Source organism: Bactrocera neohumeralis, chromosome 4, assembly GCF_024586455.1.
Source record: "Bactrocera neohumeralis isolate Rockhampton chromosome 4, APGP_CSIRO_Bneo_wtdbg2-racon-allhic-juicebox.fasta_v2, whole genome shotgun sequence".
NCBI lineage: Eukaryota > Metazoa > Arthropoda > Insecta > Diptera > Tephritidae > Bactrocera > Bactrocera neohumeralis.
This window is the reverse complement of record NC_065921.1, coordinates 44,952,384-44,979,828: the sequence shown is the minus strand read 5'-3', so window position 1 is coordinate 44,979,828 and position 27,445 is coordinate 44,952,384. Positions and strand designations below refer to the sequence as shown.

The 27,445-nt window shown below is 34.9% G+C and overlaps 1 protein-coding gene and 2 long non-coding RNA genes across 4 annotated transcripts in view; 2 read left to right on the top strand and 1 right to left on the bottom strand.

The window, feature by feature from the left end:
• LOC126754571 (craniofacial development protein 2-like) overlaps positions 1-27,445 on the bottom strand; it is a 484,843-nt gene that overhangs the window by 197,826 nt on the left and 259,572 nt on the right. The window lies entirely within an intron of this gene.
• On the top strand, positions 8,975-14,997 carry LOC126754693 (uncharacterized). Its single transcript, XR_007666368.1, has 2 exons — positions 8,975-10,445; positions 14,828-14,997. It is a non-coding gene; the product is annotated as an uncharacterized LOC126754693 (long non-coding RNA).
• On the top strand, positions 24,726-26,301 carry LOC126754671 (uncharacterized). 2 transcript variants are annotated; one of them, XR_007666325.1, is made up of 3 exons: positions 25,005-25,077; positions 25,140-25,227; positions 25,285-26,301. It is a non-coding gene; the product is annotated as an uncharacterized LOC126754671 (long non-coding RNA). The 2 variants fall into 2 exon arrangements; XR_007666324.1 differs by having other exon boundaries at positions 24,726-25,227.

Here is a 27,445-nt window from a genome sequence, read left to right as displayed (position 1 = left end):
AATATTAGTAATTTTTACATTATTTTTGGATATTCCTCCTCTGGAGGAGCTTACCTATCCGTAGATACCCCATTTATACGGAAATTCGTTTTTTTTACCCCTCCGCCAAAGTAATCGGAATCGTGCCCAAGAAATTATCGTAAATTCACTCTTTATTCCGATGGAGCTAACCGCCGTACAAATTGGTAGCAGATTCTTTCAACTCGCTACTTTTTGTCCTTCCCCTTACTACTTTCAGAGCGATTTTTGTAAAACACACTTTCAACCACATAAATTACTCATTTCCTTCAATTTCACAATTATTTCACTAGAACTACTATAATAACACTGATAAATTAATTTCAAACTAATTATTTTAAACATTTTAACAACAATTTCGCGACTTTAAGCGACTTATGTAACTTAAATTCACGACACTCGCGGTTACAACTGCGAATAACTGTTGGGATGAAATGTCAATTGCTAGGTTACCTATGTACTTAAGTACATAGTATGAAGGAGGAGACAAAAAAGACGACAGCGCTGCTGTCCTACTAGTCGAAGGGGTAATTAGGAGTACAACAGATATTAAATGTAATTTTTCTGCGGCTTAAATTAATTTTTGGTTGGTGGCGGGTCGTTGACAGCGTTGTCTTTCGCAGCTATTACACACTACTCCAAGCGGCGCTGCAAAGACAGTCTCTACTATATCAAGCACTAATTTTTAGATACAGCAACAATAACAACGACTTACCCCGCCTCTGCCACCAATGCTGTCTTTTAAAGTCGCAGCGGCAAACAACAAATCTTGTAAAGGTGGTTAGCAACATAATTTATGCACACTTATATTTTTTGAAGGTGGTTGCTGTTGTCGTGGTTCACTATTTCTTTAAATATGCAACAAATTGCATCGATAACCCAGTTAACCATATAAAAAATAAGATAACGCATTGAATTGTTACGTGTACTGGCATATAATATACGTACATACATATGTACATTGAGAAAAAATATATCCATATGTGTGTTTGGATTACCTTAAGCATATACATATGTACATATGTATCTACATACATAATCAAGAAGGTAACAACAAAAATCAGCAACACAGTGATGCAAAAATGTTCACTGGCTGCTTGTTTGCTGTAGTCATCAGCTATATAATTGGTTTTGTTGTTGTTTTCTGCTTTTGTTTCATATTTGTTGCAACTTGTGCTCGGTAGCAAAACAAATTGCTTAAAGGGGCCATACACGACACACATGTGCGTTCGATCTGTATGAAATCGTTTCGCCATACACGACATGCAAATCCATTTTGAGTTTGTTCTTCAAACAGTGAACATGTGCGACAGGCAAGCGGAACATTTCTTTGAATTTATTCCTAATGTTTATCTATTTTTTTTGTATTTCGTTAATAAGTTATTCCATCTTTTATTTCTCTCAATTTTATTTTTATATTTATCACTTTTCGTTTGCCAAATTAGCACTTCATTTTTTATAAGATCAATAAATTCTGATACGAAATCTTTAAGGGAGAGCCTGCTTTAGAAGCTTCAAACAATCGAATTTTTTTTTCTTAAATCTCTTTAAAAATTATCTAAGAATATGTCCCCAAAGTTATAGATGGGAATTCGAAATATTATCGAAGCTAGAAGGGAAATAGCGACCGAGCGTTTAGCAGATATATTTAAACAACATGAAGTAAAATTTTTTGGTCAAAACCACTTTTTTTAATTTTTAAAAAATTTGTAAAATTGTACACTTTTTTGGAATTTTCTTAGTTTAACTAGAAGATAAATTATTAAAAAATATGAATCTCTTTGCATACTTTGTTTTGATAGAAATTGCGACCTGCATCCTGCCCGCCGTCCGAAAAATGCACATGTGAGATGCATCGGGCAATTGCTTCCCAAAGGCAGAATATCAAAGATTTCGTATCCAAGATGTTCAAATATATAACTATAAAGCCTAGAAATTTTGCATGAATCAATTATTTTTTTCCCTCCCAAAAAATTGATATTTTGAAGCCTCTAAAGCAGGCCTTAACACTTGCCATTGTTCGTCCGCCATGCACGACACACATGTGTGCACACCGATCGTAAAAAATCAAATATTTTCGCGAACATGGATCGGTATGCGCACAAGCCCATACACGAGTAAACCGCAATCGCACACATACCGATCGAACGCACATGTGCGTCGTGTATGGCCACTTTTATGCACGCATAAATAGAAGTAAAAACAAGTTCTTATCCTGTCGTCCTCTTTACTCTCTGTTCGGCCAATGCTGATGCTGCATTTTCTATTCCCTTGTTTGGCCTCAATAAAGTGGCAGTCATTCTAGGCGTGCATACTTACATACACACATACATACGTATAACTTTATTCAGAGTTCGTTTAAGCATTTCAACAAATACATATGCATACATAAATTGATGCCCTAAAGGAATGATTGAGTCAGCGAATATTGTAAAAAAATATTATTGAAAAGAAATTTTAACTAATTGTTTAATATAATTTTATTGAAGAAGTTAAGTCCACTTGTGCATTTCATATTTTTTTTCTTCGAAAATTCGGTAAATAGTTGCGGAGATAGAAGCCTATTTATAATTTTATTTTTAAGAGATCGTCCCAGTGTGATGTTCAAAAAAAACCTTCCATAGCGCAATAGAGAGAAGAAAATTTCTACGAAACGGGTTGGACCGATCGATGTCAAATACTCCGCGCCCTCCTTAGATTTTCGACAAACAATTCTTCATAACAAATATTAAGCCACTTTGAACTGTAATTTTTTCACAAAGATCTAATTTTGTAGGTACATAATGTATATTCAATCCCTCAGCAACAAACCCACATCACTATCCTCAATTTTCCTACAGAGTACTCACCATCGCTATTTTGTCCCACTTCCAGTGTTGCTCATTCAACCAGTTCGTTCTCCCATGTTGAAACAACCTGTGCATGGCCCACTTTTAGCTGCAATATATTCGCAGGCACTTGCCGCAAAAACAACAACACTTTTGGTAGTTGCATTGTGACACACTGCGCATGGATGTATCACCGACATAGTAATCTATGCGCCCATATAATGCAATACAAATATACAAGTGTATATGTAAGTATGTATGTACATGCATAGATATTGTATTTTCCCGCATTGTTGTAATTCTTCTGCTTGCTCTACTTACCGTATTTTGTAGCATGTCATTTTGAAGCTGTTGAGTTGTTGCCAGCGTTGCTTCTCCGAAGCTTTTAATATGAGTATGTGTGTGTGTGTTTATAGGCGTGTGTTTCAATTGAGTATTTAACCCACTGTGCTACTTTGTAACCAGATGAGACTGGGAATGAGTGTACGGATCAGATGATTTTTCGCAATCTAATCAAATGTTATTGTGGCACGTATAGCAGTGCAATTGGAAGAATATATACATATGTACACATACATACATAAAAACTGATTAGCAAGAGAGGAGTTGCATACATACATACATATGTAAATATGTATGTATGCATGAGATTTCGAATTAAAAACTTTAACTCTAACTGTAAAATTATTATGGTTTTTTACTTTTTAGTTATAGAAACAATTAGACTGTTCTCTGAAGAATATTAGGAGCAAAAAATGCCACTTTTGTGAAATTTCCACTTTTTTCTTGGTAGTATAAAGTTATTTTCCAACATTTAAACAATTTTTTGTTAGAAATATTCTTTAATATTATACATATACATATGTATGTACATATGTATGTACATACATAAGTATGTATGTAATAAAAATATTAATTATAAATTTCTCTCTTTTTATTTCAGTTCTTCGAATAAATATGGCAAAGTAAATGAAACATTGAGAAGAGGAGCAGAACATTTGGTATATTGGAGGTATTGGAAAATAATATACTAAATATTTCTTACTCTTTTTACTAGTAATAGAATAACTATGTAAACTTTGAAAAATGCAAGGAGTAAAATTTGTCAAACTGTTTAGAACATAGTGGCTTTAAGTTTAAAAAAAATATATACCTACATAAATAAATCTAAAATATTTTGGTTATTTTATAGCATTACCAGAGCAGCAGGCAAAAGAAACTGAAAATTAACAGACATTTTAAGAGAAATAACCCCTAATTATACTACTTATAATCGTGACTCTCTTTTCCAATAATCTAGGTGTAATAGTAGTTTCAAAGTTACATAAGTCAGTAAGTCAATATACAAGTATGTACATATGTATCATTAAAATGGTTTATGATGATTCATACCAGTTGCTTGTTCTATTCGCTACTCTCCAGTTTAGATACATATTGCATAGGTTAGGTTATGAGATCGATCTTACTTGGAGAGCTAGGAACACCGATACATTGAGGTATCTAAAAACTCCATTTACTGAATTATTAGACCCCTAAAAATCGACTAAACGCTTTGGGCCTAACACAAATTTGTTGAAACGCCTGGTTCGCCGAAAATAAAATTGTCGAGATGTTTCAACCACAGTCTTTCAAACGCTGTACAATGGAGGAGATTGTGCCTGAATATTTCCAATTCACCATGCTCAATGTAAAATAAAGATAAGATTGACGGAGAGCTTCTTACAGGAACATACACCTTCAACCTTCATGTTATTTCTCTATGTTTCACAAAATTTTTTCACATTTTTTACTTTGTATATTTAAATACACACTCTAAGGTTTGAAATAAGCTTACATTTCACTTTTATTTTACCTAAATTTATTAATTTAAAAATCACTTAGCACACTCATCGTTGAAAAGGTTAGATTGTTTACAATTATGAGGAAAACGAGCCTTGCCACATCTTAAACAGTAAATATGTGGGATTTTTAACAATTTTTCTTTGTTGGTTTTATCGCGTGATTCTTTTTTCTATATTAACTATAAAAAAAATACTTTCTACATATGTATATGTGTAATACGTAATTTATGTGACTGAAGTAATAACGCGTAGTTCTCCTTTCTGCGTTGGCGGCCTTCGGCCGTGCTCTAAAAAAATAACCCTGGCCGAGCGAATACCCGGGGTGACTGAAGTACTATCGCGTAGTACTCCTTTCTGCGTTGGTGGCCTTCGGCCGCGCTCTAAAAAAATAACTCTGGCCGAGCGAATACCCGGGGTGACTGAAGTACTTTCGCGTAGTACTCCTTTCTGCGTTAAAAAAAAAAAAAATAAATTGACTTTTTGTTATAAAGTGGTGAAAGTGGTTATATTCTTTGGTTATTATGCACTCATATTCAAACAAAATTTAAGTTTTCGTTATAAAATTGATAAATTTTGATTATTATTTCTGTCAGCGATTTCCATTTATTTTTTATGATACATTGGTTTGTATTTTAGGTGACGATATACACACATATATATTATTATATTTAAAATATGAGTTTTGGATATAAAGTGGTTATATTTTACACAACAAAATTTGAGTTTTCGTACTGTACTGTAACCTTACACTTTATTACGTAACATTATTATATAGTATTACTTATACATATGTATATATAATATTGTTATATAATATTACTAATACATGTATATATTATTACTTATTTGCTTAATAAATTTAAAAAAGAAAATATCCATATGCATGAATGGAGGAATTTTTGCGAAAAAGAGGAATTTCAGCGAATTGCCTTGTCATCACATGGCAGCGCTCCATTTCTTCGTAATTTTTGGTAAACAAATGAGGTTCAAACGAGTGTAAAATGTAATTTTTAAAATAAAGATTTTTTAAATAAAAAACCTGCTAAAAGTGTAAAATGTGGATTTATTTAAAAGATTATAGTGTAATTTAATTAATTTGAAGAGAAAAATGTGAATAAAGTGGGTTTAACGTGGTGAAATAGCTTCTTGAAATGTTCGACTTTTGCGAATTTTTGAACTTTAAGGTCGAATATCTCGTAAACTAAGCGTTTGCGGTACCTATAACCCCATATATTTTTTAATCAGGAGGACTTCCTCTTTCTAACGGTACCTTCAAATCGCGGCGCCAAAGAAATCGGAATTGTGCCCGATAAGTAAATACACAGATAAATACTAAAACGTACATACATACATACATACATATGTATATACTTACATATTTATCTCGAAATTTTGAGGCAAAACGCCTAAAAGCTAACAAAAATTGCTCGTTTAATTGCCGATATTATTAACAAAGTTATTTACATACATATGTACATAGATAAGTATGTATGCATACATGTATGTATGTACATACATACAGCTGCTGCACTTCTATGCTTCAAAATTAAATTGAAAATCGAAAACAAATTAATCAATTTCCTTCGCCGCGAAAATGTTATTCGCCAACAATTTCGTTGTATACATTTTTTCCCGAGCGAAAACATATTGTAATTTCCGTATTGACTGCCAAGCAGAAAAGCAATAAACAGAAAAAATAAAAGAAAATAACAGCGATGACAACACCGTTGGAATAGAGAGTAGTGGAAATTTCCTTCACCAACAGAAATGAACGCACCAAAAGCTAACACACAGTGTGCTGCGAATGCCAAAGCACAGCACAGCAGTCAGGCAAGAAAAAGTTGTAGCAAACCAAACCAGTCTCACATGTACCCATATATGTATGTATGTATGTAGATACAAACATACTTAGAGATAAAATGTATGTATATATGTATATATACATATATTTATGTATATATACATATATGTATGTATATATACATATATGTATGTATATAAATATGTATGTAGATAAATATGTATGTAAAACTAAAGAATGCATACACTCGCATAGCACCAACATGGCCCAAGTGCCCCACTGCTCCATAACGCTTTGCAGCCAACAACTTTTCATGCTACAACGTAGCGGTTATGTGGCGTCGGCAACAACGACGGCGAAAGCAGTGGCACGAGCAACAAAATAGCAGCGAACAGGCAACAGTAGAAAATGTGTGTCAACGACAAACTTGCTCAACTTGTTTATGGGTACAATATGATATATACACATGCATATACATATACATATGTAGATTTTAGATACACATATATATATATAGAAGACTGCTTATATATATAATGTATATTTGTCATTGTATATAAACGTGTGTGTGTGTACATATGTATATAATTTCTTGTTTGTACACTCATCGATTTGCAAGGCAACCAAAGTTGTCTCCATTGCTGCTGTCGTCGTTACTCGTGGCAGCAAAAAGCTTTCTCCACCTTGTTGGCCGCTCTTTATATTATATACACATACATATGTATATATGAGTATGAGTATGAGAGCGCGGCCAAAAATGAGCACGAACTCACGGAGGCATGGCAATCAAAGCTTCAAAGCAAGCATATAGCGAGAATTACTAACTGCTGACCTACAAGCATTTGAAACTACAAATGAAAATATATACACACAAAAACTTTTGCAGAGATAACTGCTGAAAGCTCGCTCAAATTCAATGTTTCTATATATTTGCAGATACACATATGTATGTATGTAGCTGTTTCCCCAGTCTGCAGAACAGCACATTGAGTGCTCAACAATCAAGCGCTCTTTTTAGGATTTGCGCTTTACTCCTTTTACCCTTTTGGCGCCTAAAAAACTTTGCACACATAGCAACCAAAAATTATTGCCACAAAAAGCTTTTTCTTACACTTACTTATATAAGAATATAAAAAGATAAGCACAGCAAGCGCGCTCTTCAGCGTTGGCAGAACTAACAACAATGACGCTGCCAACGACTACGTTACATGGCCGCTGCGCTGCAAAACCCGTCTGGAGTAATAAAAAAAATGTTAGAGAGCTTATAATTTAAACCGCAGTAACTGAACGTTTAGGAGGTAAGCTACAACATACAATTTCCCCAACACTTGTGCAGTGCCCAACACAGGTAAAGTAGTTTTCTCCGTGCTGCAAAGAGAGAGTCACCGCCACAACGTTACAAGTCGTCATCAACATTGCCCCTGTTGGCATAGCGCTGTTGCTGAACACGGCGATTCAGGCCGCAGCGATGTTACGATGTTGACGTCGGTCGTGTGGCCTGGTCGCGGCAATCGTTCGAAACGGAGGTTGATTTTTTGGAACAACGCATTTCTGTCGCCTTTTTCTGTTTCACAATTCATTCGTTCGTTGTTCGTGGTTGTGTACGGTTCGTGTTTTTACGTCGAGCGCTTAAAATCACTGTGCTTGAAGGAAAAAATATGTAATATATAAAATGTGTGTGAATATATTTGGTAAAAAAAATGTGAATGTGAACTAATTGAAAGTAGCAATGATGTCGTTCGTCGTAGTTGCTTGCTGCTAAGCGCGCCTTGTTGGCAGTCCAATTGGGCTAATTCTGAACTTTGACTAATGCTGAGTAAAAACAAAAAAAAATTCAACGTGTAAATTATTATGAATAAAAAAACCTTTTCAAAAAAGAAATTAAACATTAATTGATATGAAATATAAAAATCATTTAAAAATTGCTGTTGGAACAATGAAATGTCACGTGCATGTGTTTAACTTCAAGGAGTTGATGAGCACGCCGAAGCGAGGACAAAAATTATAAAATCAATTAAAATATAAAAGCGTACATAAAAAAGGACATTTATGGATTTCATATTTAATTTAAAAAAATCGATTTAACATATTTACGTTATAATTAATATAATTAAGTATGCTGGTGACTCACAACGATTACGTAAAAGTTTAAAAATCAAGTGCCAGCTAATGAAAAGCACATTTTCGTTGAAATAACCGAGTGCTTACAGAGTTGATAAAATTTCCGCCAAGCATAATAATTGAAAAAAACGAGGCGTACCACGTTGCAATGCAAAGCAACGAATAGACGTATAAGAAGGAAGTGATGAAAATGATGACACATTTTTGAGCTTTTGAAAGAACTGATGATTACGCAATCTGCACTGCGTAGTCAAATGGCAACATTGGTGGTGTGGTGCGTTGCTTCCGCCTATTTCACCCGCCAGGAACTCGTGTAGTACAGTAGAGTAGGAAGAAAAAACGATTTTTTGTTTGGGTATGTGGGACTTAAAAATAACCCATAATTTAATATTTATAGTTTTTTTTTTTTATTTTTTTTTTTTTAACAAATTTGCTAGCAATTGCAAATGTTTGACGTTTTAATGTGTCTGCACATGCAGCATAGTTATAAAAGTTTTTAAAATTATAGATATTCAAGTACTAATAGTCAAGTTTTCCTACAGTAAATGTTTAATTTAAAAAAAACGAAAAGTACTTTTTTTTATTAGAAAAAAACTAAACCACGTAGTGCCAGCGTATATTTTTCTGCTTTACTGTTTTTTTATGGAAATATTATAATTCCCCTCTTCAAACAAGGGAAGGAGCACCATCATTGATTAATTTAAAATACGCTAACTTTGCCGTCGACTCAGCGCGCTACTGCGGCCGAAGTGACTTTGTTTTGCGCGCATTTCTCTTAACAGCGTCGTGTACGAATACATTCTCAAATTCACATGCACACAAACCCGCAATCGCTCTCATCAAGAGCACGGAGCATTCGTCTACAAAACGCGCGCGCATTTATTTGCCCATTGGTTGGGTTCGGTTTTCCGTTTCATGTCCGCATTTCGTCGTTTCAAACGTCATTTGCAGCTGCACAGTGGAGTCGTTTGGTTTGGGGCGCTCATACACTAATTTAGCTCCCCGGTAGTTGTACGTGATGATTTCTAATAATGAAATGGCGCTACATTTTCAAATACGACGACGTGGCTACAAAGGCGATGCAATACTAGCACACTGTAAATCTTTTTACGGAGCTCAACGGATTTAATCAGCAACAAATAATTTATTGTAGTGAAATGTGTAGTGATGAATTAATGTCACTGCGTGATAAATTAAAATTAAATGTATGTTTTCGGAGTAAACGTTCTGCAACCTATGTGGGAGCGAGATAGGGACTTGCTGTCATTTGAAAAACTTTTACAACCAGTCAGTCTTTTTCTCTCTCCTATAGAAATTGCGGGCGTATCAACATGTCCGAAACATATTATTTCAAAAATTAAAAACATCTAAAAAAAAGAAAAGGTAAAACGAAACAGTACGGGAATTTTCTCACACAAGAGTGTATCTCAAATATGCGCCTACCAATTTTATGCCTACAGGATGTCTAATCGAGTTGGCATTAGCAAACGACCAGTTCTCCAACAGCGCGTTTTTATACTGTTTTGGGGTGGATTTCTTGCTGCTACCGTTGTGTATTTGTTGCAGCTGCTGTTTTGAACATTTGTCATTTCCTCATGGGAAGGTCACACGTGAACACTTGTATGGTGTATACAAGATAAATAGAATACAAATGAGGCCATTGACAAGGGATTATCCAATTAGAATTGTGCTATAATTGCAAAATGCAACAATGTTGAATCTTATTAGATCAAGCTAATTGGAAATTCTAATTAGTAAATCAATTGGAGTGAATAGTATTTGATGAAAATAGTATATATCCTTTAAAAAAATACTTTGGTATTGCTTATAATAAAAGTAAATTGAATGAATTTTTATCACAAAAAATACTTCTATAATAAACCATTACATTTTAAATGCATTTAGAAGATATATATTTTAATATAACACTTAAATATTTAATAAAAGATCGTTATTCAGGCACTTGAATTTTTAATTCGAAATTGCCACACATCTATTCATCATCATATTTTATCCATAAACTCATTCAATAACAATTCATGTAGTTTATCTAAAATTTTATAAAAATAAATTTCTCTAGATAAACGCTGTTGGAATTTTAAGTCGATCAACAAAGATTTGTTGGCTTTTATCTTATTTTTAAGCAGCTTTCAGTCAGTTAAAAAGTTTTATAAATCTTTAAATGAGGATATTCATAAGTGGAAGAAATTTGTTTTCCAAATACATATCTATCAATATTTTTTTAGTTTAAAATATTAGGTAGATATTTTAATAACCGTCAGGTTCTTTAATGTGAAGAGACTTTAGAAATAATTTACTTTTTGAACTCTTGAGGAAATCAGCCAACTTTTCAAATATACATATGTATTATTGTCTTATTTATTGTTATTTATTGTCTTAGCCTACGATTACGTTTTATAATTAGTCAAGCAAGAGTGATATATTTCATGTTTTTCTCTAATATGTGTATACATGTTGCTACAGAGTATATTATTACTATAATGGTTGTTTGTGTTACCTAAAACTAATCGAGATAGATATTTAGTTACATATATTTTAATGATCAGGTTAACGAGACGAGTTGAATTCCGAGTGCCTGTCTATCTGTCCATCCATCCGTGAAAACTTTAACTTTAGTAAAAATTGTGATATCGTAATGACACTTCGTACACTTCTTTCTTGGTAAAAAAGGAAGAACGACTTCGTAGATGAGCATAATCGGTCTAAAGACACGTCCCCACAACGTCATTTAATGAAAACCTATAAAGTTCCATAACCAAGCTCCAAATGTAGATAAAAAATTGTAATTTGGGGCTGGGAATCGCATTAGCAAAGGACATCTGTGGGAAAATATTTCTGAAGAAACTATAAAACTGGGTGAAATCAGATAAAACAACGCCCACTCCCCATAAACGTATGATAAATAATGAAAAAAGTCGGCAAGAGAAGTTAAATTGTACACCCGATGTGATACGACAAGGTTTTATTGGAGCCTACATTTCAGTGAGAAACAACGGGTTAAGCCCCCAGAAACCCCGGTTCCTACCGCGAAGATTTTATCGGAAATATTGCTCATGCTGTAATATATGTTTTTCGAATTCGGAGAAAATCCTTTCCTGATAGCACTACGCCTGTCTGCAAAAATGGTTTTGATCGGATGAAGGTTTCTCTTAGCCGTCATATACATATACATATTTCCGACGTTTTCTTCTGGGTGTTGTAAACGTCGTGTCATACTTTATATACCAGTGGGAATATAAAACCTATTTGCAGATGTAATGACTCATAATTTTAATCTCGGTTTTACTACTGCTCTGGATGCAGCAACTAAAAACTCTCACGTAAAGCTATTGCAGCAATTCTTAGAAAAATCATGATAATAATTAATAAGCAAATTTGTTTATGAGAAAAGAAAATTCATTAGACATCCATGAAATGCCAATGAAGGAATAAGTAAACCTTCATAAAGGGTAATCCATTTCGAGGTTCCCTACTTAAAAAAAAACACAAATTGAAAATTTAATGGGGGAATATTTATTAACATTCGAAAGAACTTTCTTTGGCATTTATTTTCTTGAAGATTATCTCTTCAAATTTTGGCCGTGGCTACATCTCAGACGTTCCTTCCGTTGAGCTCTTGAATTTATTCAGGTTGCTCTTCGTACCAAATGCGGCAATTTTGCTTGTTGTTATATACCCATTGAGCCAGAAATGGGCCTCATCTTTGAACAAAATTTGGCTCGAAAACGAACTTTTCAAGAGCCCATAGAGCGGAGCGATGTCACTTGAGAAGGTCGAGCGGCTTCAGTTTTTGCACAAGCTCTAATTTGTACTCTTTCAATTTAAGATCACGACGAAAAATGCGCCACGGATCGTTCTATACGTCAGTTCGGGTTAATTTATTATTTATTGAATATTTTGTGAATGGCTAAGTTCAAAAAAGGCACAGTTGACATTGACAGACTACTGATATAGATCCCCGGTTCGACACGCACTGATTTCTTGCTATGGGGTTATTTGGATAGCAAAGTGCACATCAAGCTCAAAGTTAAAATCAATGCTATACCACCAGAGATGTTCCAAGAAATAATGGTGAATGCATCCGTTTAATTAATACATTATTAATAAGGCAAGCAAGTTGTAGAGATCCTAAAACCAGTTTTATTTTTATTCAAATTTATTGTAGAGAATATTATAATATGTTTGAAAAAAATGCGAGAAAAAACAAATTGGGATGTGAAAAATTATGTTTATGTCTTTATTCCTAATACTTCAAGCTTTTTAAGAGCTCTATGTTATTTGAGTAAATAATAATAACAATAGTAGAGACCGATCAGTAATTCCTTAGCGTATAAAAGAAATAGGGAAATTTTATGTCGTTGATGGTTGTGAAAAGTCGCATAAACTCTCGTTATCCGTAGTGAGTAAACATGGCATTGGTGACAGCTTTCTCATAAAAAATATTTCATGCAAGATACAATCCAAGCCGTCTTTTCTGATGCCCATATACAGTGGGGTTAGTTATCTCATTCAGCTTCAATTACACCGGTCAACAAAAAAAATATTTTTTTTTGGGTTTCTGTTCTCATGCTTGAATTCTGATTCTAGACATTGAAAAACACTTAAATATTAATCTTTAGTTCTTTAAGATTGCTTTGGGCTGATCTACATCGATAAGTATATTTGGGGTATAATACGACAGAGCTCATATGAGCATAAAAGAAATACAAAAAATATTCACTTTTAGACAGTAATTTCTTGTTATTTTACAATTATATATTGTTTATTGTTTATCACACATCTTGAATAAAAACGACTCTTGTATCTAAAAAAAAAAAGTTTTCTAATTATAATCTATAGTGAAATTGTAGAAAAAATATAAAAATCATCGAAAAAAAATTACTCTAATTTCTACGAAAGCAAACTTGAACCGGAAAAAAATTTTTTTTTCCTTATTTTTGTCATAGGAGAAACTAAAATTTAACATGTAGATGTCAGACCCAAAAATCGTGTTGACCGGTGTTAATTGTCATTCAGTCGATGGATATTTGAGCTTTTGTCACAAATTCACCGTCTTAGACGTTTCCAGGGCGGTTGGGAGTATAACTCGTTAAACCAGATACATATATTCTTTTTTTCAAGAACTAGAGTCACCGTATAAAGCATCTAAGGCCTCTTTTACTTCACTGCCCGATTTCTTTTCCAAAAACAAGAACTTACTCAACGATCGATCTGATAAAATCCTCTACGAGTCCGATTTGGCTTTTGACAGTACAGGTTGTACAGGTAAAAGGTAGTAATATTACCTTGCGACAGTGGCATCATGATGTATTAACTTATCGGCGCATACTCATATGAAATTTATTATAAAATTAATTACAATTGGTACAATCATTATGTATAATGTCTGACCTTTCAAAATTTATAATATTGCTCCAAAGTATTCCAAGGGACTGGTTTTGATACAGACCTCTATACACTCACTCACACAGTTCTCTGGATGTCAATTCTGACTTTCTTTTCTTGGTAGTACATTTCATATATTCTGTCTTGATTGCTGTCGTGAGAACTCATTGTAGGTTAATGACTATATGATGTACATATGTGTATAAGTCATCGATATCTTTAAGCTGTCCTATACACATACTAACTCGTTATCTGCTTATTTTTATATTCTTGCAACATGTTGCTACAGAGAATTATGTATATATTAAGGGGTTACATACAGTTAGGATTTTCAAAAAATCGATTTTTGTGTTTTGCGTTTTCTTAATATACATACATATATGTATATGTATATCTGAGTATACACACACAAAATTTCTAGTCGATCCGACGAATATTTTCGAAGTTATAGACACATTAGTGAAGGCGCGCCGACTACATGTAAAGTGCTTTCAAAATTTTAAAATCGTTTTTCTCGAAACGGTGTTTTCAAAGTCGGTGAGCAAGATTTCTTAGAAACGGCTGAACCGATCGGTCTGAAATTTTTACACAAGCTTCTTAACGATATTTTTAGTAATTAATCGAAGGATTTCCCCATCCGATGAAAATTTCTTATTTTTATAAACAATTAAAGACCCGAATTTTGGTCGAAAATCGAACCTTTTGCTTTGAGTAGCCGCGATTTTGTCAAAAATTTTTTTTTGCTAATTTCTTCGATCAATCACTAGATTATTTATTATATTAATGAAATTTATTTGGTTTTTGCATTTTAGATGATCCAGTCCAGAGATATCGTGCTCACCGCAAGAGGCTTTTTTTTGCAGACCTCTGCAAAATTGGCAATATCAACGTTCCCGATAATTATTTTTGGCAATAAAAAATATGTGAATATAGTTTAAGGTTGTCATAATATACCTGCCAAGTTTCAAATCAATACACTAAATAGTTTGCTTAGAAAAAATTCTTGAAAAATGCCTTTTTTTCGACTTCCTAACTGTATATAACCTCTTAAAGAGACGGGATGAAATCATGGTGACTGTCTGTCCGTCTTTGCAAGCTGTAACTTGAGTAAATATTGAGATATAGTAATGAAACTTAGTACACGTTCACTTTGACAAAAAATGGAGTACCAGTTCGTAGATGGGAGTAATCAGACCACTGCCACGCCGACAAAACACCATTAAACGAAAGTAAGCACTAAATTAGATATTAATATTAAAGGAGTTTTCAATAAAAGCGCTACCAAATTCTTTATTGCTGTGAAAGTATATTCGATGCCATTATGTATGGAACTCGATTTCTTTAGACCACCACGGGCACGCTTACAGAAGTCCAGCCGCTTAACCCAATTTTCGACGGTTTTCAAGCATAAATCGGCCGATACTGCTGCAACGATATTCGTATGAAGTTCATCAGTCGTCGCTGGCTTGTTCGCATAGACCATATACTTGACGTAGCCCCACAGGAAATAGTTTAACGGCGTCAAATACCACGATCGTGGCGGCCAATTGACTGGACCATTTTGTGAGGTAACACTTAAATTTTACCTCCGAAATGGTATGAGAGGGCTTTATAAGAGCCGGTGTCAAAATTGGCACCGCCAACATTTAGGGAAATCACATACATATATACATCGCGACTTCTTCGACTGATTTCAACGAAATTCGGTACATAATATTCCTCTGACATTACCATGTTATAGTGCGAAAGCGGACTAAAACCACGCCTTTTGTCCATATAATAAAATTTTAAATTATATTTTATTCTTTCACTTTCCAGTATACAAATTACGAAGCAACTATTGTAGTAATGAGATAAAGCTATGAACGAATAGTGCTTTTAAAGTATACCATCTTATGACTAAAAATTGTCCAAATCGAACTAAAACCATTCAAGTTGAGTTCTATAGTTGATTTTTGACCGAAAATATCGGTCAATGTATGAGATATATAATATGTACTATATATAATTGAAATTCAAAGGAAATTCTTCCCTGATAATAACTAGTATATCGGTGTGTCAAAAATGGGTTGAATATGGTAAATATTTCCCTAAGTGCCTATACAAGGTGTGTTCCAAAGTAAACAGGACTTTTTAAATCTAGCTAAGATTCTAAGCTATCTATTGCTAAAATCGAGTTAATACCACTCCCAACTCTCATATACTACGATAATGATTTTCGTTGTTCTAACAAGTTTTTTGCGAACATGTCGGTGAGTGAGTCTTATTTATGTAAATAGAATATTGTTTCAAAATACCCATGTTCTCGGGTATACTTGAGTAATATCAAAATTAATACAATAAGCCTGATCCTTTCTCTGACCGCATATCCCATAAAATATTTTCGGGAAAACTTTAGAATACCGTCCCAGGCTTTCAGAAATAAAATGGGTATGGTTGATCTGAAGAAACTTCTCTATCCGGCCATACCCGTTTTATTTCCGAAATCCTGGGACGGTATTCTAAAGCCGACCCATATTTTAAGGAATTGACCTATACTTTGGTCTAAACCTAATATGCGTAATAAAATGAATTCCGATACTCTGGTTGACGTTTTCCACATCAAATAAAATGTATAAATATATTAAAAATAGCCTCCTCAGTCGAGTATTTTGTTTTTAATATAATTTTAGCTGACGTGAACTAAAATTAATACAAGCAAGAGTACAAAATGTTCGGTTGTACCCGAACTAAGCTCTTCCTTATGTTAACCTTACCTTTGAGTACGGCTAGCAAATTGATTAATCGATGGACATTTATTATTTATGTATGTATGCATATATATATGTAGATAAAAAGAACTAAATAAAAATTTAAATACTCGTTATTAATTTGGTTTCAATTTTGCGTGGGTAGGTATACATACGATCGGCTAAACATATTCATTATGCTGGTTGAAATAAAGGGTACTTTAGTAAGTCGAGAGGGTTAATATATACAGTAGTCTTCGAAGATCTATGATCAAAATTTTGTCGGCAATCTGATTGTACTGCTTTTAAGTGGAATAAAAAATCGTCTTCTGTTTGGTTTAAATCAAAAAAGGTTTCTATTATTGCTTGAAAAGTAGGAATTTCCTGTCTCCACCAGATTTAATGCCGGTTATCATACGGTTCTTATTAGCGGAACCGGAACGAAGACGTTTTTATGGGGACAATTACTTTTGTCGGAAATAAGGATCGATTTTGGTCCTAAAGACGGGTCATAAAAGCTGTTGAATGTCCTTTGATTATCTATTAAATTTAGCGAATAATCTTTACAGCGTTGATTTTGCCTTCGTTTAGTGGTGTTCTTCGATACCGCCGAGGTAGCTGTCCTTGACCGTTTAGAAATCCAGGCTCATTCCATCGATCTGAAGCAAAGGGAACGCGATTTATCTGTGAGTTAGTTGTTGTTTCGCCTTTTAGACGACAAACAAAAGGTTCTCATAAGCGCGGGACTTACACTAGAAAACATTAATAGCGAGCCCAGCTTGCCCCAATTGAGAACCCCTATATATGATAAATGTTAGATTTTAAATGAACAACTGTAATTGGCTTTGGCTTTCATTTAAACTAGTAAAATTGATTACTTTGTTCAACGGTTTGGTCATTTGGTTTAGACAGAAGATTAAGTAGGGTACCTAGGCAACCTAATCAGAAACAAATTCAGCTCCGGAGCGATATAGAGAATACTTCAAAACTGTTAACGGCTAAAATGATGTCGACGGTAGAAAATTGAATAAATATCAAACTGACGCCACAGCTTGCTAGGTCGGTTGCTAAGTAGGTATTTACTTTGAGTATTCTTTTACAGTTGTAGTCATATTAATAGTAGACAGACATTGCAACATTATTTACGAAAATATAGTTGCAGTCGACCGAATTTATCCAATTATTGAAAATTGAGAAAGATTCTAATGAAGTTGATGAATGGAAGTTGCCTTTCTTGCAGTTCTAAATCCATATTTTTTATTAAATCTGGTAATTTAAAATTTTTTTCCAGCAATGCTACAGAATGCGCTCTGTCTATCCGTACCGTGACTAAAGACGATTTTTAGGAGATATAAAAAGTTTAGCTATGTGCCACACTCATGGAGAGAGTGTAGGGGAGTTTTTATACCGAAGGCAGATAGAAACAACCAAGCTTATCTTCCTTTCTGCTAAAAACTTTAGAGAAAATCTTAGACGTGCTCATTAGAGCAGCAGCGCCGCCCAGAAGCTTGTGCAAGACGCAACACGCATATACGAGAGGCAGATCAGTATAGACTGTACTCCATACACTAGTATTTAATATCGTAACGGCTCTTTAATATAAGGAATACGCTCTTGGAGCATTCCTGGAAATTTCTGGATCGTTCAACAACGTCTCTACAGAATCTATTCTGAATAGTATTAAGTCAATAGGTCAAACTAAACATAGAAAAAGATGGTTGGCGTAAAAGTTTGTTAGCTGTGCGCAATATTCTAAACATTTATACGGACGGCTCGAAAATGGAGAATGGAGGTTACAGAGTCTGTTGAAATTCAAGCGAAGGAATTATAAAGAATGACTACTCCTCATGGACTTAGTAACTGAACTCCATCTGGTATCGCAAAGGGCCAAAACTAGTCTATGCGTGGCTAATTGGCCTACTAGACTAACCTAACTAAACCTTTAGTGAATTTAAAAAGTACCAGCCAATTTTTTGACTAGGAAAGACTGTGTTGATTCATCATGAATATTGGAAAGAGATCGAAGGAGTGGCCAGTTAAAAAGAAGAAAAACGTTAACTTCGGTTGAACTTTATTCCAACTCGATTCTATTTTAATGGCCACCTACTGTAAGTGTCCACATGTGTCAGCTTAGATAAGTTTCTAAGCAAGACAAATTATATTACCAAAAAAATTTAAAATTTTTACTGTTGAACCGGTTCTTTGCTTCGTCGTCTATCTTCAGATTCTAAGATGCGAGTTTATTTAGCGCTCTTCCACACTAGCAGAGGCAAAAATTAAATTCAATGCTTAAAGTCCGCTTTTCATGAATGTTTTTTCTAACGTCTAATGCATTTTGATATATGGCGCAGCCAAAAGCCATGACGTCAAGCCAATAAACAGCAAACTGGCTTTAGTAGCGTCCATATTTCAACTGTCTAATAATTAGACTCTAATTTGTTTAGTTTTCGTCTAGAATTATAGAGTTATAGAATTATACAAGTATGTGTATGCATTTCGGAAAGTAGCATAAATTTATCGGCAACAAATGGAAAACTGTGGGCATTAAAATTAGAATGATGCAAGCTTCGGATATATGTACATATATATATATATATATATGTATTGTAGATATATGTATATATGCATGTATTTATATACAAATAATACCAACGATAAGTCGCTGCATAAACTGTTGGTTGGTACGTTGTGTTTTGCAGCTTTTGAGTAAACGCTTTTTCTGTCTAATTACTTTGCGCTGCCTTTGTTTGGTATTTTTATGAGCTGTCAAGCTTCTCTTTTATTTATTTCGTTTTTTTTTGTATTTTCATTGCTGTTGTTCTTGCTGCTGCTGCTGGCAGCATCTCTGATAAATGTCTAACCTTGAATCGTAATGAGCTTCAAATTATTAGATGCAAAGTATAAATATATACTACATATGGCTGAAAGTGTGCACATGTGTGCCTATAACTTAGGGCGATCCTTAAATATTTAAAGAAAATTTATATAGTCGCAGATATCACAAATAAATTGTAGGACCGTAAGAGGTGTCTTATAGGGGCTATAGGGGCTAACAAAAACCAACCAGCTTTTTCTTCAGTAGAAATGAATAATTAACTGTGTCTTTCTTCACACAGATGGATTGATTTTAGATAGAAACTTTTTAGAATAAATGTCTGTCAATTTTGAGGTATCTTTCCTAATTTCAATACTATATGTTTTTGGAAATTTTATTGATAATTATTCTACCCACGTAAAATATTTCTCAAGTACTTTTTTAATTAATATCAATTTTATGAGACTGAGTTTACTTTATTTACCTGTTTGATGTGACTTTTCAAAAAAGTGATCTGATATTTTTCTTTTAATTTTTCTATATTATAATTTTTCATGAAAGTGGCAGCATTAAGTTTTTTCTTAAAATTGAGCAATGTTCCTCAAAAACTTGAAAAAATTGTAAAGTGATAGCAACACTTTTGAAATTTTTGAGTTACAGGCTTCTAAAGTGAGCCGCTCGTTTCAGTCAGCTTTAGTAGTTTATTCTCTCCAACATTCATCACTGCAGACAGGGAGGAGGTTCTTAAACTCACTCTGAACTAGCATGGAAATACAGCTCTGATCTCAAACCGAAGGATCCTTGACGATCACTCCTTCTCTGAACAAAGGTATATCGTTCAGTCTAGTCGGAGAATATCCTCCCAGAAAGTTTTTTAGAAATCCTAGCAATACAAACTAAGAAGTGTATTGTAAGAGACTCCGACAAGCTCTTCCACGCGCCTGAGGTGGATTCGTTAGTGACCACAGACACTGTGGACGGGTGGGTCGAAGTCCTAGATACAGGTCAGTGCTCCGGTATCCTCTTATGTTCTACTAATAGATAGCTGGGCTTCGCGGGAGCTTGGACAACTCTGTACAACCATCGGTGCATGCGCTGTCTCAAAATCCTTTTGGCCAAAGATCGATGGCAAGAGAACTAATGATCTCTTTGGCCTCAGTAAGGCGGAGAGGCTAGCCTTTTGTGGGGGTTTTAACAGGCCATTGCCCTATTGGCATCCATGATGTAAGGCTGGGAATGTTACCAGACGCCATCTGCAGAAACTGTATGGAAGAAGACGAGGTGGAAACAACTCAACCTTTCCTTATTGACTGTGCCGCGCTTGGGAGGACAAGGCTTAAACCTTCTTCCTTCAGACAACCCACTGAACTGGCGGGTATTAAAATTAAACACCTGTGCAAATTTGTATTGGCCACTAAGCGTTTTGCTTATTTATGCATTCGAATACAGCAGTTCTTCTTTTCTATGGCTTCATGTGTGATCTCTCTAGATCAGCCATCTTACCTAACATAACCAAATCTAACCCTTTACTATATGCTTCATATTATAAATTCCTTACTTTAAGAGTAGTATACTGGTGGCAACATTCCAATCTCCGTTTTCGATTTAATCATCTATGGGATCCATATTAATTCATCGACGTCTTGAGTTAACTTTGTTAAAATCTTTAGAACTTAGCAGTAATGGAAACAGGCCTTCACATTTTAAGGACAACCCTACAATGCGGCTACACTCGAATCACGTTCTCAAGCAGATTACTCAACGCATCTATATGTCGTCAAACAATCACTGAGATGATGTAGGCGTATTAACACAAACAAATCTTGCTCTTCAATAGTTCAAGAGAACTTATAGAACTAATAGCTGACATGTTAGTTCGGGGAATTGGAATTATATAAATATTTTCAACCCTTTGTGGGTGCTTCACACTTAGTCTGGAAATCTTAAAGAAAATTTGGTCATTTTACATTGAAATACAATTTCCAGCAAAATCATATTGATTTCTTTCTATATATGGTATATTCAATTAATATTCACGATCTTAAGGTAAACAAATTTATTATCTGGTATTTAGAATTTTATTATCTGCCCCTTTTTCCAGTAATTAGTTTTTTCCAAAAAACTATGCTATAGTTGCCCGGGTGTGTTTCTGATGGTTACGCTCTACAGAGAGAACAATTTTATATTTCGGGATTAGAGAATAAAAGCACTTTACATGCTTTATACCAATTTTCGAATCACTTTTGCCACTCTGATTGAGGTATCTCCAAAACTTGTGTTCTGGACGCATCAACCGCCCCATCAAGTGTTGAAAAACGCTGACCTCTTAGTTAACTTTTTAAGAATGTACGGAGTTAATAGAAGTCATGCGGTGCCAAGTCAGGATGACGATGTAGCATTGGCATCAAGGACGTAGCCAGGATCTGAAATAGGGGGGAGGCAGCTATTAATTTAAAATTTTTTTTTAACTTACAAATTTTTATGCAAGTAGTAGACGTCTAGGATTTTCTGAAAATTTATTGATGATTTTTTTTCAATGAGCTGTTGATGTTCTTTCACAAATGTGCGATGAACGCTCATCAGACATAATCCAATAGTCTCTCTTCTCCCATCGTGCTCCGAAGCCAAGTTTTAACTCTCCTTAGCGTACTAAATGAACGCTCCACCGTTGCTGTAGTGCATGGTAATGTACATAATATTTTGAGAGCTTTTCGAATTGAAGGGTAAAATTCATGTGCCTGTTTGATCAATTCAACAACTTCAATTTCTCTTAATTCCATTTCTGATATAAAAATGTAACTTCCAGCTGAGGCTTTCGTCAACCAACTGAATAAAATTTTAAAACCTCTTAAAAAAAAAAATCTAATAATGAATAATAATGAAAATAATAATTTTTCAATCTGTAGGGGGGAGCAGTTGCCCACCCCTGCACCTACCTGGCTACGTCCTTGATAGGCATAGTGAAGAGTGATCCGTCTGCTCTTTTTTTCCTGATTTCTTGAAAAGCAACCGGCGAACAAATGGTTGTGTACCACTCAAAATTTATAGTAGCTGCAACATGTCCAGTTTTTCCAAAAAATAGGCGATCGTTTGCTTGGAAGTGCTTCATGTAGAAACAACCTTTGTTGCTCATACGCCTATATCCACGATTCATCACCTGACACGATATCATAAGCATGTTTCTAGGTAGCGATATCGTGATCGACAAATTGTGTGAGATTCAACTTAAATTTTTTTACAGTCAAATGACCATGCAATATTGTATAAATACTATACTGGTCCGTCCCACTAATGACCACTGTAGCCTCTATCTCACGATAGATCACATGACTATCTGGCAATATTAATTTGGGTACAGCATCAATAATTTCCAGAACAACAGCTGATTTTGGATGACCTCCACGAAATTCGCCTTGGAATGATCTATGAGTTCGATTGAATTCACCATACCATCGATAAACACTGGTCTTTGATGGAACTTCATAGTTAAAAATTGAATTTAGTTCAACGATGCAAGTTAATTCACGTCGAAAATTGTAAAAATTAATATGTTTGCGATTTAATTCCATATTTTGGCCGAGATTAATATTTCAACTTACTGTAAACAACACAAATAGCGCTTGTATGTCAATGTATGTTGAGAGTTGTCAGATTGCAATACTAGGGTTGTCAAATCCCAAACTATAACGGACCCAGCATTCATTACTGCATAATATTCGACCGAATAGACCACGTCCAGTGAAGAAAATATAGCAGCCGTAGCTGAGAATATAAATGAAGACCGTGAAGAGTCGATAAGGCGCCGTTCGCAGCATATCGGACTGACGTACGGAACGACTTGGCGCATTTTACGTCGATATCTTATATTGATAGCTTTCAAAGTACAGCTTGTGAAAGAACTGAAGCCGCTCGACTTTCCCAAGCGGCATCGCTTCGCTGTAGGGGCTCTTGAAAATCCAACGTTTTCGAGCCAAATTTTTTTCAGCGACAAGGCTCATTTCTGGCACATACCCATTGTGCCAAGCGAAATTGCCGCATGTGGGACGAAGAGCAACCTAAAGAGATTCAAAAGCTGCCAGTTCATTCTGAATAAACAACGGTTTGGTGTGGTTTGGCCAATGGAAACGCAACCGTCAATGGCGACCGTTATCACACCATTATAACCGACTACGCGGTTCCCACGCACCACATCAATCAATGGATTTATTGAGAGATAATTCGGTGAGTAGATAATTTCATACTTTGGGCCATTCGTTTGGCCACCATGATCGTGTGATATCACACCGTTAGACTTTTTCTTGTGAGGATATGAAAAGTCTAAAGTCTACGCAATCACGTTTCGAATCGGGCCTTGGAGCAAAACATCGTGTCATTCGCCAGTTATCAGTCGAAATGTACGAACGAGTCATCGAAAATAGCACTCAATGGATGGACCATCTGAGACGTAACTGCGGCTAACATTTGAAAGAGATAATCTTCAAAAAATAAATGTTACAAAATGTTCTATCTTCTAGTTGTACCTACATTTTTTCTTTAAAAAAAGTAGGGAACCTTGAAATGGATCACCCTTTACAAGACAATCTATGTACGTATTTGTCAAGGTATCTTCAAGAAATTTGGCAGAGATTATTATCCAAGGCATCGCTACATTCTCCGAAGAAATTGTTCAGTCGAACAACTGTAGCAAATATGCAAGCTGTCATTCAAACTGACCGAACCAAATGTAAAGGGTATTGCAGTTTTGTTGCAGCCGAAGCTAAAGTTTTTTCTTGTTTTGAATTGGGTGTACTCCAACTAAATGGGCAAAATTGAATGCCGGAAATCGTCTTATTCAGTCAAGGTTATCCTGAAAGAAGAATGATTTGTCCATAAATACTTCGCGGATAAAATTAGAGGATATGCAAATTTATAAATTTACAAAATTATATATTTGTATATAAATATCAAATGGTAAATATAAGTAAATAAAATTAATGTGAAATAGTGCTCAAAATTCATAAAATTTGAAGTCAGATTTGAGCCTGAAAAATTTACAAATGCTTATATTTACATAACCTACACACACACACACATACTAATTTTTATAAATTAAATTTATAAAGCTTAACTTTTTTCCTATAATTTTAATAAATATTACGTAGCATTTATAACATGTACCTATGTATGTATGTATGTATGTATGTATGTAGCGACGCTGCAGCAGCTCAACATGTCGTATGATAAACATGAACTTTGCATTCTAATTGCCGTTTTCAAGGTGAGATTCGCACAGTGCGCGGCGTACCAACTTAATTACCGCTGTTTAAATGCTTGTGACTGGCGTTTACTTTTAGCCAGCCGTTGCAGTCATGCAATATTTGCTTACAAATGTGTCTATATATACCTACATATGTATATCTATCGAAATTATAAGCAACACCATTACATTAGAGAGTCACATTCACACTGTCACTCCATAGTCACTGCTATGGAGGTTTACAGAATGCGCACAACTACAACGACACACAGAGTTATATTGGTAAATACATATACATATATTCACATGATCAATAATGGCAATTGGAACCATAAAATCCCTAGCGAGCGCAACAAATACGCGCGTCGACCAATGGCAGCTAGTTGGTTGGGTAACCTTGACTGAGTGGCAGCGCAGTTAGCTTAAGCACAGGTGAGTTTAAGCATTTTTACTTAATTTTTGTAAGTCTCTAATCGCTTATTGATTTAGTCGCTGCTTGGTCGGTGCATGCAGCTACTATGTGGCAAGATCGTTATAATCCGATGTTTGAGCCGACATTCGTCCGTAGTCATTAGATGCTGAAAGCTTTTAATTGACGCTTGAAATGCTTTATGCGTTGCCATCTGCCTTGAAATTTAGAAACCGTTCAAATTAATAAGGTCAAGAAATACTTTGACATTATACTATGTTTGAGAAAGCTCAGATTTGAAAGTTTTTCAATCTCGAGAACTTGCTAAAGAAATTCAAAAGTATAAATTTTTTCTCAATGATGACATGCCTTACCAAAAGGGTATCATATAACGGGAGATCCCAGTAGAGGTTCTCTTTTCAATTCATATTACGCCTGAGCCGCGTTAAGTTGTCATTTTAATTTTGTTCAGTATTGTTTGGCATTTCATCATGTAAAGACTTACGCCCGAACAACGTTTAAAAATTGTTTAACTTTATTACAAAAATTCACGTTCTGTAAAGGAAGTGGTTCGCGCGCTTCGCTTAACTTATGTTCATCATTTTCCGCTTACTGAGCGTCCTATTTACCACACCATCATCCATAATAAAGCTCAGCATTCATTGCTGGATAATATTCGATCGAATACACCACGTCCAGAACGCAGTTAAAAAAGTATAGCAGCCGTAGCTGAAAGTGTACACGAAGACCGTGGAGAGTCGATTCGGCGCCATTCGCAGTAACTCGGGCTAACATATGGAAACTTGGGGTATTTTATGTCGAGATCTTAAGCTGAAAGTGTACAAAATACATCGGCTGTGGGGATACGTAAAGTCTAAAGTCTAAGCGGACAATCCCCGTTCGATTCAAGCCTTGGAGAAAAACATCACGCGTGTCATTCATCAGTTACAAGTCGAAGTGATCGAACGAGTCATCGAAAATTAGACTCAACGGATGGAGACGTAGTGGCGGTCAACATTTGAAAGACATAATCTTAAAAAAATAAATGCCAAAGAATGTTCTTTCGATGATAATAAACATTCCCCATTCAATTTGAAGTTTCTATGTTTTTTCTTTAAAAAAGTAGGGAACCTCCAAATGGATCGTTAGCAAAATAACAAAACTATATCTACCCTGTAAATTCTTTTATATTTCATTATTTCGAAAGCATGCCTAATAGCGCTCAAGTTAATGCTTTGTTTAAGATGATAAGCTAAATGGCAACTCTGTCCTTTTTATATCCTAATCATGGTATATTAAGTTTTTCACAATGTTTGTAATACCCATTAAGAAACGTCGAAGAGCCTTAGTATGTACATATAAAAACAGGACTTAAAAAAACAGAACAGTAAACTTTTTGAATCTAGCGCTCCCTGGTTATACAGTGAGAATTTCATGACATTTCATCGATTGGAAGTGAAGTTATTGCATTTTAAGTGTCAGTATGTTTGTGTTACTGTCACTAACACTAAACCACCGCCAATATACGTAAGAGAGGAAAACTCTGGCGCTCTCGTTAAAATATTTACTGAACTTATCGGCAATAATAACTTTCATATAAATTGTCAAAATACCTAAATGAGAAAAAGATTAAATTCTACACTTATCAACTTAAAAGTGCGAAAGGCCTGCAAGTTGTTATTAAAGGTATTGAGCCAAGTGTTGAACCCATGGAAATCCACGAAGCACTTAAAGATCACGGTTTTAACCCTAAAAATGTTGTAAATATTTTTAATAAAAAGAAAATCCCACAGCCTATGTTCAAAGTTGAGTTAGAACCAGAAAACAAACAACTTGGAAAAAATTGTGTGCACCCCATTTACAAACTACAATATTTGCTACATCGTAGGATCTCTGTGGAGGAACCGCATAAAAGAAATGGCCCTGTACAATGCACCAATTGCCAAGAGTATGGTCACACCAGGTCTTACTGCACACTTCGCGCAGTATGTGTAGCTTGTGGAGAGTTACATGATTCTTCCACTTGCACGTCAAACAAAAAAGACCCAAAAGCAAAAAAGTGTGGAAACTGCGGTGGAAACCACACTGCAAACTACAGAGGATGTCCAGTCTACAAGGAGCTAAAAAACCGGATCAACCAACGTGTAGTCTCCGAACGCAATCATAATGTACCGAACTTTGTGTCCTCCAATGTGAATCCGCTGACAGCTCCATCAAAAACCGTCACGGGCGTATCGTTTG